The sequence below is a fragment of the Nelumbo nucifera genome, chromosome 6 (assembly GCF_055504915.1).
Source record: "Nelumbo nucifera cultivar China Antique chromosome 6, China Antique-T2T, whole genome shotgun sequence".
Taxonomy (NCBI): Eukaryota; Viridiplantae; Streptophyta; class Magnoliopsida; order Proteales; family Nelumbonaceae; genus Nelumbo; species Nelumbo nucifera.
The window spans coordinates 14,515,559-14,535,155 of record NC_142654.1 but is presented as its reverse complement, the minus strand read 5'-3'; the positions used below and the strand labels follow the sequence as shown (position 1 = coordinate 14,535,155).

The window sequence follows — 19,597 nt, the reverse complement described above, 5'->3', positions numbered from 1 at the left end:
TTGTACATATAAAAAAAAAAAGCCGAAGGCTAGAACGGTATCCAATCTACCTCTCCCAAACCCCCCTCCCAAATAGTTGGAACCAACATTTTCTTTTGTAAAGGTCTGAAGGCTAATCTATCCTTTTTTTTTTGTAAATAGGCTAATCTATTCAATTCAAAACTCAGTTACAACAAATTGCAAGATAGGAACAAGAAATTCAGTGGTGCATACAAAGTCTTAGGGGTGTTACAATTTAGAGAAAATTTGGCTTTTTTTTTAATGAGCACAGCCCCATTGAGTATAGAATTGTGATAGTTAACATGAGAGACTCTTGCAAGAAGAAATGAGCATATGAACGCTCCATGGAGGATTAGAATTTTCCTCCAACAAATGATCAATTAAGGCTATGTTTGGTTTAATTTGAAGGAAAAGGTAGGGAGAGGAAAGAAAAGACAGGAAAATCTATACAAGATTTGCAAAGATTTCCCTACCTTTCCCGCATTTTCCTTCAAACTAAACATAACCTAAGGTGACTGGAGCTAACTGCAATTTGAGTTGAGTACCTCGGTCTGAATTAGCACGATACCTTTTGGGCTGATTCCAGTCTCCAAATTAGAGAAAATGGAAACTGAATTTTATTTTTATAAATCTTAATAACTATAATTATAATTCTATATATATCTAAATAAATAATCCATTAACAAAATGATTATTTATGCATCTATTTATTGGGCAGCGCTAGGGTCTTATTAAGACCAACCTCCATCCTGAACCAGTATACCGTGGTAACATTAAACTGTTGAATTCAACACCAACATTAAATTCACTGGCAGTTAGAACTTGCTTTTGAAGTTGCTAACCATTCTGTACCTCACATTGATTCCTGATAGTGGACTTGAAAGGATATGAGATGATTTCTTCACCTATCTTGCATTTCTTTGCTAAGGTTGACAAAGGGGGAATTTAAATTCAATGAATCGTGCACTGAATCTCCGTAGAAATTGGGCATATTGTAAAAGAAATTTCACTTCTTATGAAGAATAGACTTATGATCTCTGCCATTTTACACCTGGCATGATAGGTAATGACACTAAGGGGGGCGTTCTTTTTCTGAATTTTGAGAGGAGGGAAAACAAAAAATTTCATGTTCTTTTTTCAGATTTATGTGGGTAAATAACTTTCCCACATTGGGGGAAAGTTGCCATCACTTGAAAGGGACAAAAATACCCCTTGTAATAATGGTTCTTTTATAGATAAAATGGTCATTGCCTTATTAAATGGAAAATAAAACAACATTGATAAATGTACTTACTCGGTAAATCTTTCCTAGGAAAGAATTACATGGTAAGTGCATTTACCCGGATAAATAACTTATCAAAATGCAAACAGGGCCTAAAGGTAAGATTTACTTGCAAAATCACCCTCTCAAACGTTGAGTTAGAGAGAACCGGGCTGCTGCTATTCACAAGCTCATGGTTCCTTGTCCAAGCCCAGTCTCAGTTGAAGACAGACAACTGCTCACTGGTCAGTCTATAAAAAGCCCACGGGATAAATGTGTGATGGGCTGGATTGGGTTTCAATGGTTATGAATATGGGCTTATCCTGTGGTTTGGCAGAGTTGAAGAAAAGGATGATATTTTCACTGGAGCATTTTCTCAACTTTCACTTCACATGGCAAGCAATATTGTTGGTGGCTAAGGGATACAGAGGCTAGGCTTCACAGTCCCACAGACCTTCCGAAGGCTGAAAGAAGTACATACACACTCATCAGCCCTCCCCATATTGCGGTTTGGGTTGAGCCCAGGTTAGAATATTCAGGCTTGACTTGGGTTCGGTCTAGGCGGGGCCTTGGGCCCAATTCATAGGGTTGGGCCCAGATGCCAATACCATCAGCCACAACCTACATTCATCATTATAACCAAACCCATTATTAGCAAATAAATCTAGGTTTCTGACTTTCTGTGTTCAAATTGGTTCCGTGAGTTAACACAGTTGACTCTGAGTCTGAACTGAGTTCTCACTTTTCAGGTTATACTCACCAAAACTGACAAGTGAAAGCTCAAAGCAGGGCCCGTCGGCCATTGGCAAGCTCAGCACCAATGCTCTCAAAAAAATAACCCGGTTAAACTCTTGCCGTTGATAAATGGAATGCTCGAAGGAAAAAATTTAAAATCCACCCGATCAACCCGGATCCAACCGCATTCAGGTCCTTCCGCAACCAATCTCTCTCAAAGCTAACACAACAAAAGTACAAGAACAATTAATACGACCAAATGGTCGAAACCCGAAACCCCCATTTAGGCTTAATCAGTATTCATATTTACCATGTGAGCCTTCCGTGCATGGAAGCGAGCTTTTCAATGGGTTTCAGGTAGCCACCGGAACTCTCATGAAACCTGATCATTTCCACGCATACAAGGCAAACCATCAGAAATTCAGGGCTCACCCATCGCAGCACCTATGGCGCGTTTTAGAACAAAAGGTACATTTTTTAAGAGGATGGTACCTGAGCTGAGGCTTATTCTGGTGAAGCGACGCAAGAAGGGGAGAGGGTGGAGGTGCCTAGGCCGGCGACGGTCACCATGGTTGCTGTTTCTTCTGGGCTCGGGTCGGGTGGGGAGGAGTCAATGACTGAATCAGATGGGGGAGGGGAGGGCTTTGTTTAGGGGTTCTGGTTTTGTGAAGGAGAATTGTTGGTGGTCGGTGGATAGACTCCTCGACGGAAATGGATGGATTGTCTGAGTCGGTGGATCAATAAGGCTTGCCACGTGGAGATTTGTAGATAATGTTCTGTGTTTCTGGTTTCTTCGGTGAAAAATGACTACCGGCTGAAGGCTGGGTCCCTTCCCTTCACAATAATATTGGGATAAAAAAGATGGGCCTTTTTCAGTTTTTAGAGTTCAGAAGAATCAATTGACAGATGGGGGAAAATGTCGGAAAACTTAAGCCCAACTCCGGTTGGGCATTGAGGACTGCAATTCCGGTTGGATTGAGTTGATGAGCCCAGCCCAACCTTAACTAGAAACTTAGAATGTGCAACCCTATCCCAATTCCAGTAGCCCCATTTTTATAATGCTTGTTTAGGAGGGCTTTTAGGGACGTGGATTCTGGGTTGAGGTGTAAATCGGGTTTTGTTGCCTCAAACCTGGCATGGCCTGGTACTATGAACTGCGGGTTTAGGCACGACATGATCGTATGAACCATGTTGGGCTTAGGGTTTTAGGTCTATGGGCCCGTATGGTATGGCACAACCAAGCGGGCTATGCTGTCCGTAGCCCGTGTATTCATACAGCCCAGCCTGCAGCACGGTCTATATATATTTATATATATATATAATATAATATGTATATATTATATTATATATAATAATTATATAATATACTAATATATAATTTTATTTTCAATTATGTTATATTATTATTGTATATATAAACAATTGTATATATTAAAATTCATATAAAATAAAATTTTAAGATTTTTTTTTTATTTTTGTCTATTTTTTTTAATTTTGTTAAAATTTTCGTTATTGTTTTTAAATTTTTAAAAAACATGGCTTAGCCTGGTCTATAGCCCGAATTGGCCCAAGACTCAGCCTGTAGACCAGCTTGGACTGCAGTACGACACGGGTCCGTATGGGTTTGGGCTGTGAGCCATACCGGACTAACCCCTCAAAATATCCTAGAGAAGGAAAAGCACAGCCCACATTTTGCACGGGCTGCATGCAGGCCATGCTTGACTGCCCGATTTATACCTCTAGTTTTGGTGTTCCTAACTAGACCCCGTAAAAGCTATGTTTGGTGAAAATTCGAAAATCCGAAATTGGTGTTTCAAATCGAGAAATATAATTGTATTATGAAGCTACTCCGGTGCACAACCATCTTAGTTGAATTAACACAACTCGTCCCAAGTGCAGAAGTTGCCCCAAACGGGGCCATAATCAGATCAGGTTGGGTTGAACTCCATTGGTGTGAATTTGTTTTCACACCGTCATCCCCAACATGGATAAAGAACGGTTGTGTTAGGTTGGTCGTGAGCATTTAAAATTTTTTTTAGGGTATTATGACATTGAAGTAAAGGGAAAATTTATGGTTTTATTCAGTTTTTTTTTTTTGAATGTATTATCCTAAATCCCACCTATACTGCATTCTTTCAACCGTGCTATTACAAACCCATAAAATTTTGAGGTAGAAGAATTTATAAAAACCCAAATAAAATGACAAAATATGATAGGGTTGGTAGTGTGTCGATGGAGGATTGGTAGGAAACATTAGATGGAGATTTAATAAACTTTGACATCCTTGTAAAAGAAAATGCATGCATATGTGCAAGAATTGAAATGATAGGGTTTTTAATAATAGATCCCATCCTCTCCCAAATGCCCTAGCTGCAGGGGTTGATCAAAGCAAGCTTTGATGCTTCTGATAGCAGCAATGGAGTTTGTTATATAGCTTATTGCTAGGAACCATGTTGGGGATGTCATGGATCTTAAGGCTTATAATATAGGGATTACTACTATTTACTTAGCTAAGGCGTGGGCGTGGGAAGTCCATAATATTGCCCTGAATTTTAAACATCGTTATAATATTTTCGAGGGTCATTTCACTTTTTCAGAAAAAGATTTGATGTGCCATAAAGACTGAAGTCACTGAAAAACATCATTGAAGAGTGTTTGAAGATGAATTAATCTTTGGAGTTTGGGGGTTGCATATCACTATGTCTATCAAGAAGCCAATCAAGCAGTGGATTGACTAGCAAATGAAAGTATGAAACCCTCAATGTCGCTTTGGGTGTCCTCTTATTAAAGGCTGATGCTCTCCTTTTGTCCTAAGTTTATATTTATTTTTGTGATTCTTGGGGATTTACTACCCAAAAAAAAAAAAAAATACAAAATAGGATTCATCTTGTGCAGCACCTCCAGTTTCTACCAACAAAAAATCAAAATAGGTCTCATCTAGCCAATCCTATATAGTTAGAAATTTAAATAAGCTTTGGATGTTGACGACAAGATCAGACTGGGCCATCTAGCCCTATAGCTACATTACAAAATTCTTTGGGTTGGGTCAGTTGGGGTTGTGATTAACCACCATAAATCTTTTAATTTTTTCTAAATAAAGTAACTATTTTTTCAAACTAAGGAAAAATTTGAATTCACACCCATCCCTTGTGCCCCTAAGGCTCAGTTTGGAAGGAGTACAAATTTGAATATGTAGAGTGCAAAATCTTGTATTATATTATTTTATATGTATCTGTAAGATACATATTTGATTCTCTTTCCAAGTTGAGCCTAAGGTTTTTAATAAAATCTTAAATTTAACACCACCAAATATGAAATAGTTGGATAAATTTCAATAGAAAATCCAAAATTTTTAATCAATTTCCATATATGAAACTGAAAATTAGCAAAATTTTGAAAGCATTCTAAACTTCATCTAATTAAATTGGTTGACCAGTGCAGTGGTTTTTTTTTTCATTTTTTTTTGTATTAATTGTTGTCTGATACCCCACCCCTCAGGGGTGGTTACTCTTTTAAGTAAACAGTACAACATTACATCAACAACTTTTTCTTTGATAATAGTAGGATTCAAAACTACACCACTGCTAGGACAATTTATTCAGTGCACCAACTGGGCTACCCCTCAGTTGATTCCATAGGTGCAATTTGGTGGCTTGGTCCAAGTCGACCAATTGATTTGATTTTCATAAAATGGGTCTGATTGGGTCAGAATAGCACAATAAATGCACAAAATCTCGCTGTTGTACTAGCAAAATGGCATTTTTAAGGGTCCAATGGTTATACATAAAACACGCATATGGACTCAGATTTGGGTTTGGTTGAGTTGCCACCAATCCCTAACTGAACCCATTCTTCCCAACCAAATTTATAAAATCTCTAACCCAAACTAGCCCAAAATCATGTTGGGTCTATTGGGTTTTGGGTTGACCCAAACCATATTACACATTAGGCTCAGTTTGGTAAGATATGTACAGTACAAAACCTCATATATTATATTTCTAAACCTTGTATTTATAATATTACTCTTCCCAAACTGAGCCTTAATGTTAACTAGAAAAATTGGATCTCTTCATGATTTTAGTTACGGAAGGTGGCATAGAAAAGAGAAAAAAAAATAGTGAAATTTTGAGAACATGAGAATGAAAAAGTCAAACTCTCCAGCTGCACATCTGGACTGATGGGGAAGGAGATCATGGCTCATTTAATTTGCATGGGTGATGGGGCAAGGGTAGTGACATTAATTCTATCCACAATACCATTGAGTATCAACCAAGGTTAAAGTATTTATAATCCATGGCCATGGATACAGATACACCATAATTGGGCATGTATCTCATGAATTGTGTATTGGCATGATACGCCTCGATATCGGGTTGCATCACACTGTATTTGTGGATATGGTGTGAAGTGTATTGGTGTCTAGTTTGATGAGACTGTATATTGATTGATTTTGGATTGTTTTTGAATTTTAATAAAAATTGAAAATTATAATTATAAAATTGTAATAAATAATTTAATGTTTAGTTTATTCCAAAAATTTAATAAAAGCTAAAAATTATAAAAATAATTTATTTATCTACCTTAATATGTTTTATTTTACATATAAATTATATGTTAAAATGAAAACATGTTTATTATTTGAAAAAAATAGAGTTATTGTTTATATAAATATTAAATAAATAAAATTTCTAATAAAATTAATAAAATGAAAATTATAATTATAAAAACCAAAATAAATAATTTAAGATTTAATTTCCCCAAAAATTAAATACAAACTGAAATTTATAAAAATAATTTATTTTGTATACCTTAAATGATTTATATGTTTATTTTACAAATATATGTTAAAAATGAAAATATATTTATTATTTAAAAAAGACTTATTATTTATATAAAATACTAAATAAATAAATTTTCTAAAATTTTAACAAAAAGTGAAATAGAGTGATAATTATTGTATTGTATATACATGTTCTAGAATCCAAGTATTGTTGATCATAATGTTTCTCTTCATATAACCTGTTTAATTGTGCATTTCTCATGCATTTATACCTTATTCATAGACAGTTCAGCTTTAGAATGTGTTGTTTTATGTGATTTGTATGGAATTCCCTAATGTATCAAAGTGTTTCTATATCTTCTGTATGTAACCATGCATTTTCAAATCATATCCATGCATATAGTATTTGAATTTGAGTTATCCAACACAATACCCAATACCAATACTTTAATCTTTGTATCAACTGATATTCACTTTATATCAACCAAATAGTTAGAAAAGAGAAAGCAATTTTTAAGTATTAATAAGACTCATGCTGGTTTCTAAAGTGTATTTATGCATATCTTATATCTTTTACCAATTTTCATTTTTCATTGTTTCTCAAGTGTAATCTAGTGGTTCACACTTCATATAAACTATTAAAATATGTTTCTAATGTGTTTATGTCTCATTATAGTTATTTGAATGAACCTTTAATAAATTAGTTTTAGTGATGCATTTAGACAATTTACCTGAGTTTAGTTCAATGGTATATCCATGCATTAGGAATATTTCACCATGAATCTGGCATAGATATTCTCAATGTATGGCTGGATGATATGAGAACAGAATTTTTGTTCCTAAGAGATTCAATCTCTATTTTCAGTACGTATATTAAAATTGTCTTTTCAATCCTCTTTGTAATAGTCAATACTTCAATCCTCCAATGAAATGAAAATGAAGAAAAAAAAAACGCTCAATGCATAATGATAAACAAAATATATAAGCTATTATTCTGTCTGATATTATAAAAAATTATTGGTTTAGAACATAATGAAATATGGCTTCATAAAAACACTGGCAACAATTTATTGGGATTTGCCAGCCATTATCAGCAAGTTTTGAGGTTATACAGCAAAGTGCTCTCTACCATTCTGGAGTTTATCCAAAAATGAAACACGAAAAAAGCTTCATCAAGGTGAACTATGGTCTCCTTATATTTTTAAACTCCTTTCATCACCGACTGCACCACCCAACTATAGTGATTGGATTCATGCCAGAAACTTACTTACTAAGGGCTCTTTTTGCTTTTTGAGTTTAAAGAGACAATATGGTGCAATTTGGGTTGGCTTGAGTTAGTATTTTACATTGCTTCGGGCTTAGGCCTTCGGGTTAAGTTCATTTAAATTTTAACAAAATCTCAACCTGAGCCGGCCCAATTGTTGCACCCTTATCTATAACCTATTCAAGGGAAATTAGGTATGTATGAATACATTAGGGAAATTAGGGGTCATTAAGATTTAAAATATCGCAATGTATTAGTGTGTATTTTATGATATGGATCAATTTTCAGAGTCACTAATATGTATTCTTTTTAGGAGTTTAGATTTTTTAAAAGTTTTAATCATTAATAGTTGTTGTACATTATCCATCATTGTTAAGAAGAAGAAGAAGAAGAAGAAGAAAAGAGGCCAGAATTTCAATGATTCAAAACTCTTGATACATGCATGAGGTATCGATATTATTTTGAGTCTTATTCATTACTTGGTATAATGGTAAAATCTCATGAAAACATGGGTTTAAGTTTGAAGGCAACCATTTTATAAAAGAAATGCCAAAATTTAGGACTACCTCTCCCTAGACCATAAATAGCTGGAACCAACATTAAGTAATGGCTTTATGAGTTGTTGATGAGAGTACATTATGGGAATTCACATAAATCCGATAAATGCATTGCTAACACTAAATATAAGGCTCAAGTGACGAAAAATATGGTACAAGCATATAAAAAATACATATTTGAACAGTTAATGTAAAGTGTGACCTACTGTGAAAAAAAGAATTGAGATATACTCAAGCATGCTTACTTAGGAAACCAATACAAATCTTACTTAATGCTCAAGTAATAATTTAACGATCAATTATTTTTTTTTCTTATTTAATTTAATTCTAGTTGATATTAACAAAACGAGAGAGTATCAGTTCATGCCAGACAATATTCACTTACACTCACTCATATATGAACCAACACATTATGATACAGCTGACTGAAACTGTACTGCATGGGTGGAGTTGCATAAATAATACTCCAGTGCTCCACCTATTCCATGTGCCAGCTCATGAGAATCCAACATGATATGTCATATATCAGTCATATCATATAGACATTTTGAACCTAGAGCCTATATATTTATATTCTATCTTATCAAATTATAGAGGTGAGAAGTGTCAAACATACTCTTCTAACTGTAGGAGGAGAATATCAGGTGTACTCTCTCAGGGACTAAGGGCCCATCAAAGAAGTTTTACAATAAGATATTTCAAAGTATAATAATTAACTCAACATGCCATTCAGCCATTAAGATCTAGTTAATTAACAATTTATCCACCAAAAGATAAAAGCAATAGGTCATTCAATTCAGCTACTTCAGCCCATGAACCTCAAAATCCTTGTGTTTGGTGATTTGTGGTCTCTCTCTATCGCTTACTGATTTGTAGAACAATGATGATGAAGATCACATCCTAGCTAGCAGTAATCGATCTGCAAGTAAAATCCAGTGGTGGATTAATATTATGACACCAAATTTGCACATGTACAATATATACACTACAAATCCCAATCAAGAGTAAATTAGTGTCTATAGCAAAAATGTTCCGTATAAATGCAAATATGTAAGGTTCATGAAAATAATAGCATTTGTATTTGCATTCTTTCCAAATTGAATCTTAAGGATTGTTCAGAAAATAGATTCATCGTTATCATTCAAGCTTTTTTCCAACTATATAAAATTGGTTATATGAATCCTATTTCACCATTCCATTCTATTCTGTTAAATATGAGATTAAAAGATAGACCCACGGTGCAAAATCAAGGTTGTGACCTCTTTGCACTGAGAAACTCTCTAAGGCAAGAATCAAACTGAACTATTCATTATCGTCCTTTTGTGTAAGGCCCATTTGGTTTGGATCGGTACTGCTGCTGAGAATGGATTCTAGTCGTGACTCGTGATAAAAGTGTAACAGATTGCGGAGTGGTGGAGTGCTCTCAGTGACACGAAGCATCAAGAGAGAGTGGGGAATTGTTGGTGCATATACGCAATTGTGTTTGACCAAAAACCTTTTGATCCATGGACAGCATTCTCTAGAGCTAGCTAGCACAACCATACATTTGGTTTCCTCTTACACCATCGATCTTGTTATAGGGGAAGGTCGTAGGGGGAACCAAATCCAATGAGCAATGGATGAAACCAGATTTGGCTGCGTGTCATCAAGGAATTTATGTGGATGGTGTATAATGTTGGAGCTGGTACTGTAATTCGTTATCATCTGGGCAATCATTTGTTTCAAGAGAGGCCGGACCTGTTTCTCCTCACAGCTAGTCATCAGGAATATTTTCTATATTTGTATTTGTTACTCATAGAGAGATATTTCTAATACATAATGAGATGTGGCTGTGAGATCAGTGTGAGAAATATTCCATGAGGAGCAGATAGTGGAAGCGGAGGCCCATGGAACACTACTTGGCTCCAACCCTATGGAGGACATGCCTCCTACCACCTTTTTGATTTTCAGATTTAAATCCTAAATTTTAAAATCTAGACTCTAAACCCTTAAATCCTTAAATTTTAAATCATTAAATCCTAAAACATAATTCCCTAAACCCCTAAATCCTAATATTAAACCTTAAATTTATTGTATAAAATGTCTTTGCGATTGGATGTATGTCCTCCCATAGGGTAAGAGCCAAGTATTTTCCCAGGTCCAAGACTTTTACCATGGAATCCAATTTGCTATGGAGCCATATATCCCTCCTGTTTTATTTTAGGACATAATGCTCAAAAAAATTATGGAACTTCTGTCGGTGGGTACAAACTGAACCACGCACCGTGATGCATTCAAATTTTTTATTGCGGATTGAAAAAGTTTATTTCACCTTCATGTGAAAAGATCAGCTAACAAAAGTTGCTCATTATTTAGCTAAACATTCTGCATCTTCTGGTTGATTTTATTATCATTGGTGAGCAGGGATTCTTATTAATGCTTTGAGTTTGGAGAGATAATATCAATAATAATCTAAGCACATGAAAGCATGGCTTCTCCAAGTTAATGTTTGTCTCAACTTACACTTGACAACGGGAGTGTTTTGAGTTGAAGTACCTTAGATAGATTCATTATAACAAGAACACAAGGAAACATGAATTGCTTAATCTTGTTTTGAATTTTTATGTCCTTTACTTTGAGGGAAGATAATAAGTAAGGTGTCGTTTGGTATAGTCTTTTTTAAAGTATCTTCTGGAAGACTTGATAGTCAAAAAACAATATGAGTTTTTGTATTAAAATTTTAATAGCCTGAAGACTATTTTGCCAAAGTATGCTTTTTATGCACGAAAATGCGATGAAAAAAGTTAAAAACCTTTATTTGGACCTTCTCAAAAATAATCCAAAATGAGTTTTTTACGTTTTTTTGAGCATCATCGTTTGGTGGCTGAATCCAGGCTTCTAAACAACAGATAACCTGTGCGGAAAGACGCACAGACGGACTTCTAAATCATGACTGATGAACTCACATGCTGGAGTTCTCATGGATAAAATTAATTAAAGCTATTAAAACCACTAGAGTCCAATCCACTGATGTTCAGTTGATGGTAAGACATCCTTCGGCATTAATGAGGCATGGATTCAAATTGCGGAAATGTTGTGTGCCAATGAGCTCCATGTGCAATCTATCACTAACCCACTGACTAGGCCTAACACTATATAGCACTTGGTGCCTATAGGGGGCTTAAAAACCAGAGTGCTCAGGTATTGACTCAATTTACTAGTGTTTTTATTAAAAATTTCAGAAGGGTGCCCTCTTTTAATTTATTAGCTAGACCAATGACTTATCTCTTTTCACCACTCATCTTTTAAGATTTTTCAAACTTCTTCGTCAATAATAATTAATTTGCCGGTAGGGGTATCAATTGGACTGAATTTGGTCTGATCTGGTCAGTCACAAATGGACCAGGTTCAATCCAATTTGATGAATACTTTAATTGGACCATTTTCAATTAATTCAATTTAAAGTTTGGACCATCCAATCTGTTAAAATTGGTTTTAATTTAGATTGATTCCAATCCAAACTTGGTCCATTGATACATGCATACTTAATAGACCAGTTATTGGTTCAATCCGGCACAATCTAGTATAAATCTATTGTGAATGGAGTGGGTCCATTCCAATTCAATAAATACTTTGGACTGATCTAATTCAATATGTCTTATTGATCCATCCAATTCATCCAAATTGATTTTGATTTTAATGGGTTCTAACCCAAAACCAGTTCATTGACACCCCTAATTGACTACAAAAGCTCTTAAACAATCCAAAATATAAAACCTATTCAAAATAATTAAAAGTATCAGTATTACAGAGAGTATCAAAACGATACATATTTGGATAATATTAAGAAAATTAGGAGTCTTTTACTTGGTGTAGTGGTAAAGTCTCAGGATGACAAGCATACAAACATGAGTTCTAGTTTGAGATCAACAATTCAATGTTAAAAATGCCAAAGCTTAGGACTATATCCCTCCGGAAACCCTATATAGTTGGAACCCACATTGGATAATGGCCTTATGAAATGTATTAAGAAAATTAATACATTGGATAATGGCCTAATTAACCGGTAAAACCGGGGCCCGGAGAATATTAATTTTGATTTTCTGTGATCTGAGTCTTAAAACACTGATTAATACTTGAGTAATAATTTAATGACCAATTCATTTTCAGTTCATACCAGCCAATATTCAATATATAACAGAAACAGTGGTGGGTGGAATTGCATAAATAAGACACCAGTGATCCACCCATTCATTCCATGTGGCTGCAGACCATGAAAACCCAACATGATATGTCATATATCAGTCATATCATATAGATATTTTGAACCTAGAGCCTATATATTTATATTCTATCTTATCAAATTATAGAGATGAGAAGTGTCAGACATACTCTTCTAACTGTAGGAGGAGAATATCAGGTGTCCTGTCTTAGGGACTAAGGGTCCATCAAAGGAGTTTTACAATATGACATTTACAAAAATATATAATAATTAACCCCAACATGCCATTCAGCCATTAAGAGTTTACAATTCAGCCACTTCAGTTATTATCAAACGAATTATAAACCTTAAAAACCCTAGCATTTACTGATTTTTTTTTTAATTTTTTGTTCCTTTATGAATCACTGATTTGAAGACCCATGATGATGAAGTTAAGAAGAACACAGCCTTAAGTAATAATCTGCAAGTAAAATATAGTGATGGGTTATGACTTAAGATTTGATACAAACAAGGACTATAAACATGCTATTTGATGGTAGATTTGACAGTTGTGCCGATTTCTTGCATGTTTATTCTGATTGTGTTTTATAACTCCGTGCATATAGATTCATCATCATCATCTAAGAGTTGGTTGTATGAATCCTGTTTCACTATTCCAAAAGATTGATTGAAGGTGAAAAATCAAGGCGATAACTCCTTGCACTGAGAGAAACTCTCTCTAAAGGTTAGAATCCAACTGGACCAATTCTTTTGTGACCGGAAAGGATCCAGAGGTCATTGTTATTTTAATTCAGTTATTCCTCACCTCACTTACCTAGAAAGATTTCCTTACTGTTGGGTACTGCAGCTATATACAAACAAAGCTCATAAACGCGTAAGGGTGCTTCAGACGTTGCACTGTCAGTCATTCCATCAATGTTAACGACTGAGTACGTAAGGGAAGGCTTAAGTATTTATCCCTTTTTTTATTCTTTTTTTTATATATATTTTTTAAATAAAATAAGATTTTATTTTTCTGTGTAAATGAAAATTTATTTTTCTATTTCTTACTCACCTTTTTATTTATTTGCAAAAAAGAAAAAATAAACAAGTGGAAAAAATGGGTCCCATAGTTATAAAGTCCACATATTGGTCCTATATGTTGACCCTATCCTACCTATCTATTTTCTGCATGTGTGGAGCCCATATATGAATACACTTAAATTTTACATATTGGTCCCATATACCTCTCCTTGTAGGCGGGGGACCCAATGCTCCCATGTGTGGATCCCACCAATTTCTAAAGTGAACAAATTTTTTGACTAATTTTTTTCTTCTAAATAATTCTTTTATGTTTGAAAGTTTTCTTTAGGTTTTTGATGGCTAAGCATTTATAATGGAAGGAGAGCAAGGTTGGTTTAACGAATTGCATGTGATTTCTGCAGAATATATATATATATATATATATATATATATATATATATATATATATATATATATATATATAATTTAAAAAAAAATCAGAAAATTATTGCACATGGCATTTTGTTGGTCTGATCAAGCATGGAGCTTCCCTGCACAACCAAGCCTATCTCTGAATTCTGATGCATGAAGAGATGATGTGGTTAATCCAATGCTACCATTCATTGTATAGGGGACCTCTCGTATCAGCTACTTGCTCAATCACTCTGTTCATAACCTCAGCCTATATCCTTTTTTCCATGCAAGATTTTTTTTTTTTTTCTTATAGACTTGTAGCTAAGAACTTTGAATTGAAAATAAATCAATAGTGGAGGCATGAACACATGTGGACCCCTCAAATTCAAGTTATCTAGTATTTACTAGTAGATGACCACCCCACATCCTTAAAGCTAGGTTTAAAATATCAATAGGGATCCTTGTGTTTGATACAATATATATATCATTTTTTAATGTCATGATTAATCACCTTAAAAATGTTACATGATTTTCTTACATTTTCATTTGACTCATATTTCGCAAGATATGTTTATCAATCACGTTAACAATGTCAAATATATCAACTGTGATGTCTTTATCTCTAATTGACATATTTTGCTCTATGTTGTATTTTCTACTCCATAGCATTTGTTGTTATATACTCAGAATTAATTGCTTGGTTTTAAATGTTTTGAATGAAAAATTATGATGTAACAAAACCAATTAACCAAATAATAAAAAAGAAAAAGGAGTTGTGGGATACACAAACTTTATCAAGTATTGATACTTTTTGTTTGGGACCCATTATCTACATGATAAATTTATGTTGAGTTTTTTAATTTGATATAAGAGATCAAATCAAATTTACTTTATAATTGACAATCACTTTGGTTTCAATTGATATTTCTACCTAAACCATTTTGGATTGATTTTAAATAAAACACCCTCAAATTTTCATAAGAACCCAATACCAAATATCAAAGTAATCAAACTATGAACAACACAACAGAGAGGCCAAAGGTTGTGCAGACATGCAGCAAGCTTGCCATACACCCATCAGTTGTTTGATAAAATCAATCAAAGAATGTACCAAAAAGATATCTTGTTTCATCATTTATAGTCTTCCATCAAAGTTTTTGCAAAAGGGGAAGTACCTCATCACACTTTATCATAAGCTTCTCAACAAAAGAGAAAAAAATTTGAAGGACAGGACAAAACACAGCAGCATTGCAAGTCATGCTGCCATGGTACTTTTATCATTTCCCATGAAGGGTCATCCAGTAGTTGTTCTAATCACTCGGGGGCATCTCTGTCCTTTTCCCCTAGATGGGCCTAGTGGGCCCATCTTGTAAAGAGTATCACACGCCACATCTTGCCACGCGTCCATCATTAAGGCATCAACATTTGCTCTCTTTTTCTGGGTTCCTTCATTTGAAGATTGACAGTGAAAGATGTTGGTTGGATCCTGTGGGCCCATCTCAGAGGATGAACCACGCACGCCTCCTGCTGGTCCAAATAATTTCGTCGCCATTTACTGCCCGGCCGACAACCAGGAAAAGAGCAGTCGTGTTTTCTCGCCCCCCCCCCCCCCCCAACCCACACACATGAAGTTTCAATATTTTCTCTTTTTCCTTTTTACCTGAGAAAATTTACCTAATAAGGGAAATTGGGATTTCTTTTCAATAATAGTCAGGTGATAAAATGGGTCTCTACACCCACATTTGTCGGGTTTTGATTACCCGAAAGCTTCAACATGGATAGATTTAGGGGGTGTCTTATAGATGCCCATTCTGTTTGGTTCTACATTGTGCCACGCAAAAACACATTTGTGGCGTGTTTGAGAACGAACCGAATTGCAATGGTTCAAAGTATTGATACTCTTAATATACAAAATTTGCATAGGCATATCTTATCATGTAACATGTAAAACAAATAACATCTATTATCTATAACTAATTAGCATAGCATCGAACCTGAAAATTGATATAACACTTCCCATATCGAAGATATCGTACTATTTCAAATACACCATGGTTGACCCAATGGCTAGAAAACACCACACTTGTTTGTAACCACAGTACTAATCACCCACTTAATTACAGTTGGTCTGAATTCATAATTTGACCTAATTCTGTCCCAAAATGGACCCATAGGTAAAATGGTCGGTGACTATTTAATTTATTGGGCCCTTTTGGATCTGGAACAGCATGTAGCACAGTAGTATATTCTGCTCTATCTAGATCAGCTCAATGTCCCACCACTCTCTCTCTCTCTCTCTCTCAAATAATAACTACTTATTAAATAGAAATCTCCTGGCAAGAATCGTGTAGGACTAAAAGTAGTAGTGGTTCTGTAAAGTCAAACAACAAGTGTGGTAGATTGAGGCCCACCTAGACCCATGCCATGAGTCCCAAGGAATCCAGCCGATAAGTGTATGATCCATAGCTTACTGTGAAGTCCATGTCAATGTGTGTAATTTTCACATGAGGTCCCCTTTCCATGTGTGGAAGAATAGTTCAAGTTTTTCCAATTTTTGCTGCCAAACTTAACAAACCAAATCTAATGTGGAAATCTTCAAGTATTTTTCAGCTACTCTCATTCAAATCTTGGAAATATGGAATGTTGTCTTGACTTGGTTGAGTACCTTTCACTCTTTCAGGCAAAGCCATCCATTTTCATGGATGTATATATCATGGATATTGGATCTCTACTTAATATGTTTAATGTATTTTGCCTTCATATATCCATAGGGTGGATATAAGAAACTTTTCTGCATTATTACTGAAAAATAAATGAATATATATATATATATATATATATATATATATATATATATATATATATATATATTTGTATGCAATAGATTTGGTAATTAACCATCTGGTAGGATATGATAGTTGTAGGGGGAATTAGTGCAAATAAAATGTAGGATTTGTTTGATAAATTGATTTCAATCAATGCCAAAAACCAAACCTTCATGTGACTGATCCCTCATTGTTTAAAAATCATGAAATGTATCAACAATCCAATGAAGAAACCCTTGAATGCTATGTTAGTGAATTATTCTGTACCTTCTAAATAAAACTATATTGTTTTTCTTTTTGTCTTTTATTAAAGCATAATTTACAAAATGAGTAGATGGGCATCAACCTATTTAGTGGTTCTACATTGCTCTTGGCCTTTACCATTACATGTTGGGAACAAAAAATTAATATTTTGGGAAGTATTAAATGGGTGTACTATTAATTAAACTGATACAACAAGTGTTAACAAATTATTTCATTGATACAGTGGAATAGCACAACAGGATTTGTTTAGCAGATTCCAATTTCCAAATAATAAGGATTAGAATAGAACATTGACAATGATGGAAGACTTTGAGTTTGAGCAGTAGTCCTTAATTTAACCTTAACCAAATGAACATAATCTGCAAATCATAAATATATAAGCCCTTTGGCATCACTTAAGGTTAAGCTAATGAGATCATCAAGGAAAATCGGAGCAAATAAAACAAGTTGGTTTATAAAATTACAAACAAAAGATGTAAAGCAGTCAGCTATCATTAAAAAGAAAGCATGTTGAGATGATATTTAAACGTGGGTTTATTAGTAAAATTAATTTTTATGGATCATTTCCACTTAACTAACATGAAATGTAATGAATTTTTAATTCAACAATGGGAAATTAAATATTGTGAGAGTGAACTGTCAAATAAGAAAAAAGGGGTACATGGGTCCTAGTGGAGAAGTCTAATCTCACGGACTGGTCTAAAAAGCCAGGTGGTTTTGCTTGGGAATTGGAGAACTCCAAATGTGGAAATATTTTTATATTTTTTTATTATTATTCCATGTTCATCACTTTCCTCAATTAATATCAAGAGATTGTCTTGTTTCCCCAACAAACCAATTAATCAATTTCTCAAAGCAAAAGAAGACATGACCACGAGTTACATGGCAGATTCCTTACCTACAGTGGCAACCTGGTTATTTTAGAACCAAGGAATCCGGTCCTTAACCTACATCATCTTGAGAAATTAATAGAAAACTTATCATTTAGCATTTAATATCTGATGCAAATCTTGGCATTAATATACATATATTTCCAATCTTACTATGAATAGTACTAGTACAATGATCACAAGACTATGTTCACGCGTGGATGGATACCCACTGTCAGATCTTGTGAAAGAATCAAAGATTAATTGGACTGATGATCATAGAAAGGACTTAATTAGTTGGAGGGACCCATGTCAGTATGCATCATAACCACCCAACTCAAACACAAGTAATCCATCATCTGGAGATCAATGGTCACATTAATACTCAGAAAAAAAGACTCAACCCAAAAACTCTTGCTCTAACGTCACAACATCAACTTGATAAAAAAAAAAAAAAAAAAAAAACTAGCGAACCCTTTTGAAAGGAAGAAAAAAGGTGTCTGAATCTACCTGGAAATTGAGTTGGGCATTGTCTGAGAACACAAATAAAGAAACAGCAAATTATGAGAAAAAAACAGAAACCCAAGTGATACAGGCCAAGTATCTGTGAATAATGAAAGTTTAATAAATAAATAGAAGATGCGGCTGGATTGTGAGGAGGGGATTGAAACACGACTTCAACTAGAAGTCCTCCATTAGATATATCTTATCTCATCTCTCCTCTGTTGCTTATTGGAAATGGAAGGGATCTCTCTGGATTTTTGCAGACCCAATCGCTTCCCAGAAGCCTCTTTTTAAAAAAACTTGGGAATTAGGAATGAGACCCAGAAAAGAGCCAAACAAAATAATGCTGTCACCACACGTGACAAATATTTCCTCACCCAAACCAAGAGGGCTTGAGCACTTCTTCAGTTCTCTCACAATTACAATCCGTCAGATTTATCTGCTATTCACAAAGCTCCTAGAGCCTCCTCAACTACTCAGATTTGATTACCCCAAGTCATAGATTTTACTGTTTTGTCCATTCATGTGCATTGGCAATCGTCTGATGATAATCAGCCAGTCAATTACAGTGTGTTTTCATCACTAGATTTGGTTGGAAGGAGACGGACATAGAACCCAGAGGCTACCACGCTCACAGGTTTCTTTAATTCTTTTGCACTGCCAACTTGACCACAACTCACCCAAACAAATGAATGCTTTACATTCTTTTACTGTTTATAGAATAAGTATATTACATGCAGCTTCAAAAAAAAAACCATTTTGATTAATGGAGGAGAAATTCATGTTCATCAATCCATCCATGGGTTACAATCAAATCAATGGTCAGGATCATAAATAGATCATACCAGGGGGACCCAGCTATAATCGGATGGAATGGGTCAGTTTATATAATCCATAGAATGAATGAAGACATGGAAACAT

General features: G+C 34.6%; 1 long non-coding RNA gene across 1 annotated transcript; it reads right to left on the bottom strand.

Moving 5' to 3' along the window:
* Positions 1 to 1,110: 1,110 nt before the first annotated feature.
* LOC104589477 (uncharacterized) lies at positions 1,111 to 3,005 on the bottom strand. The gene is made up of 2 exons (XR_016077844.1): positions 2,307 to 3,005; positions 1,111 to 2,216 (listed from the first exon to the last, which is right to left on the bottom strand). It is a non-coding gene; the product is annotated as an uncharacterized LOC104589477 (long non-coding RNA).
* Positions 3,006 to 19,597: the final 16,592 nt, after the last annotated feature.